We start from the raw sequence: 4,008 nt of genomic DNA on the forward strand, positions 1-4,008 counted from the left end.
TAAACCCAGTGGATCACTGAACCCAATTGTGATATTTTTCTGTTACACTGATGTCACCATGTGTTCTTATGGGTTAAGGGAAAGACGAGATTCAAAATATCGCGATAGTTCACCATACTGATGTTGGGACTCTAATTGGGTTGGTCATGTGACAGCTGAGTTAACCACGCACGCATCTCCCACTGACCATCTCCCATCTCCCTCCTCAAAGATGTTTACTTTGTCAGAAGAGTCTGCAGAACTTTGATGTGGAATGGAAGGAGAAGTTGGATGAAGGAGTAAAAAGAGGGTCGAAGGTTTGTCATCCTTCACGGTTTCATTGGCTGGATGAATCAAAGCTGCTTCGTGACTTTGTGACACTTGTTATTTCACAGCCTGGAGTAAGAGCTAAGGATACGGCACGCAGAAGATAATAACTACATTCCCGTTTCCAACTAAGTGTGATGCTCAGACTCATTTTCAGCTTTAGAGCTGAAGTTTCCTCTTTGAACAGACTGGCCCTTTTGTCCCTCAGGTAATGAAGTGATGCTACGACTTCCCTTTCATCTCCCCAAGATAAAGCAGCGAGGAGAGCCGCTGGACTGGAGTCATTTAGCTCCAGTCTGCTCCACGGCAATAATGAGGCGTTTGTGTGAGCACCACAAAGGTCTCTGAGACTCTGCCAGGAGCATACTAATGCTGGGTCTCGCCTCCCACAGGCGCACTCAACCCTGTTTGCAAAATCACCTGCCGACCAGGTGGTGCACCTGCTCTTTCAGAGGGAAAACTTTGGATATTCTTTCTAAAAATGAGCATCCTCATTCGTGGTGGTAGGGGGGGGTCACTTTGCAGCTCACTGTCTGCTGGATTCCTTTCAAACTGAAGCTTTAGTTTCCTCACACAGGTTCAAGCCGTCACATTCACACGGATGCAGTGTCCACGGAAACGTGCTACAGCTGCTCCGAACACGCCTGTCACATGCACTCAGTGTCGCTGTCGCCATGGCAGCTATTTCTGTCCTGCACCAGGTGTGGGAGAGCTGAGAACAATCTGCACGCTTTCATTACCCTGAAAGGATTAATCCTGCGCGTGTGTCCGTGCACGCGCACACATGTGCAGTTTCAGATCACTGTGGTAGTTTTTCTAATCATCTTCACGTTTCTTCTGATAATCGAATAATTCTGTCTGGGTTCAGGAACACGTCACTGTCAGGCTCTCTGATCTGAAGCTGCTTCACTGAAACACCAGATCCTCTTAAAATTCAACACATTCTAGCCAGAAAAACCAAGTGGGCCCCATATGGTTTAAAATTGGGCAAAACATGTGGGCCCAAATGATTTTGTTTGCAGTTTCTGTGGTGGCCCCATCTCTGTTTGCTCACATTGACTTAAGTGTGCACTCAGTGGGTTAGCTCGTGACTCTAGTCAGCCTCCCTGCTAGCAAGTTCTGCTGTAGCATGCTAGTGAGCTCCGCTGTAGCATGTTACTGAGCTCCGCAGTAGCATGCTAGCGAGCTCCGCTGTAGCATGTTACTGAGCTCCGCAGTAGCATGCTAGCGAGCTCCGCTATAGCATGTTACTGAGCTTCTCTGTATTGAGCTAGTGAGCTCCGCTGTCCACCAGGTGGCTGGATAGCATAGTCAGCCTATCCACTGAGTCCCCACTTTAGCCAATGTGGGTAAACACAGGTGGGGCCACCACAGGAACTGTGGACAAACCCATTTGGGTCCACATTTTCTGCCCAGTTTTAAACCATATGGGGTCCTCTTCGCTTTGCTGGCTGGGATTGAAGTTAAATCATGTCAGCTTCATGAATCAAGCACAATAACAGAATATCAGTCTAAATGAATCAAAACACAGAGTCCTGGTTTTCCTGCCAGAGTCCACAAATTCCTGCTGAATCAACTCGACTCGGTTCTGTTTTCATGGCGGCTACGTGCTTTTATCTGAGCTAGCGTTTATTACCAAGAACATTTTTCTGATCTCTCGTCAAACTGACTCATTTTGTGACATTTACTCTGATTGGACCGATAAAGCAACATTCAAGCTGAATGCAAGTCAGGTGTCAAATTCACTTCTAGACGCTCATTCAGAAATATCTTTATAAACTTTACCCCATGCTGCGTGTGAGAGGAGCTAATGTCGAAGGTTTTTAGCCTCATTTCTACATTATGGAAGACACAGATGATGTTAAGAGATCAGGTTTATTTATGTTAAAGAGTTCTCCAAAAGCATCATGTCTCCATGTCTCCATGTCTGGGTTCATGAGAACATTCAGACTCTCAGTATGTTGAGCTTCATCATCTACAGCAGGAGCTGCGTTTGAATGATGACGCTTTCAGCGGTACTTCTGTGTCCCTGTGACCAGTTTGATGGCTCAGTGTCCCACATTAGTCTGAGGAGGGAGAAAATAAAAGTAACAATAAAATTAGAAGGTTTTATTGTTTTCTTGATAAAAGTAAGAAAAAGTGAAGCTCACGAGGAGAATGATCAGATTCTCCCCCATGTTGGTTTAGGACTCCACCCACTGATTACATCATCAACAAGTCATTACTATACCTGAGTTCCTGATTGGATAATGTGATGTAAAACTTGTCCTTAAGTTTATTTGAACTCTTTAAAGCTTTAAACTGAGATGCACAAAACACTCATGTGCATTAACTTAACATCAATAAGTGAGAATAAAGTGCATATCATTTCTAGATATTTAATATTATTAGGTGAGCTAAACAGTTTGTCTGTGCCTAACCTCCCTCCAGCCCACAGCATATTGAACTGCTCCACCAGTCACATGACCAGGGGTGCTGCAAGTTGTGTGTATTATCCTTAGCAACAACACAGCACGGCATAAGTAGGGGATTTAAGAAAGAACACTTTTTGATTCTTGTTTTTTTTCTTCTTCTTAACTTGTCCCGTCCTTTTTGATTCTTAACTTTGCACATTAATGTTGTCTTAATGTTGTTTTGTGCTAATTGTTTTTAGGAAAGCAAATAATACGAATTTAAATAACAATTACCAGTAATTGGTATCAGTACTTGATACTGAATATTTTATATAAAAGTAATCATTATGGTGTTGAATCTTAGACATAATCCAAATTCTTCCCCTACCCTTATGACTTCTCCCTACCCCTACAATTGTGGGGGCATTTGGAGCTTCACAGGTGTCTGAAACTGATTTTTAACCCTTACATGCATGAGGTCACTAAAATGTACAAAAGGCTTTTACAGCAAATATATAATATTTATCATAAGCAAGCAAAGAGTTTATTCTCAGTTCAGAAATTCCAGTTTACAGATGTGATAGGAAACTAGTTCCTATGATTGATGTTAAGTTCACTTACTTTTATTGCACTATTCTCAAACCAGAGACGTTGCCTTTAACCGTGTTTTAGATAAATCCACCTTTAGAGATAGAGGAACCACCAACATCGTGACATCATATTTCAAATTGTTTACAGTTTTTCCTAAAAATTACAATATATTGTAACTGTTTTGCTCAAAGGGCTAAAATCTAAAGTCTAAATCTAAAAATCTAAATACAAAAACAATATTGATTTGCATTCCATTAAATAAAAGGAGAAAATAAAGAAAATGGTTTAATTTATTTATTTTGATTCTGTATTCATTAAGAAAACACACATTAGTAAGGATAAAAAGTGAACATTTGTCTTTGAAACCTTTAACGTCAAGGCCTCACTGGTCATTTTTGATTGAAAAACGAGAAAGTTAAAACAAACTTTCTTCCAATGAAAACAGCAAACCTGGATCCTAATGAGAGACGAGGATCTGCTCTTTGACTTTATCTGTTTGTCGTTGTCGCTACATCTTAGCTAGCTGAAAAAAAAAACAGCATCAGAAGTGACCGTGAAGGCTCCTGGGAATTTCTAACACAAAACAAAAGCCCAGGGCAGACTCACTCGAGGGTTGTGTTACTCATAGCGGGAGCAACCTGAAGACCGAAAGTATATTACACTCATAGAGTTTGGAACACTGTAGAATCAGTGGGAAATGGGTAAGGGGTTTTAACTA

This window comes from Oryzias melastigma, linkage group LG3 (assembly GCF_002922805.2).
Source record: "Oryzias melastigma strain HK-1 linkage group LG3, ASM292280v2, whole genome shotgun sequence".
In the NCBI taxonomy this organism is placed as follows: Eukaryota; Metazoa; Chordata; class Actinopteri; order Beloniformes; family Adrianichthyidae; genus Oryzias; species Oryzias melastigma.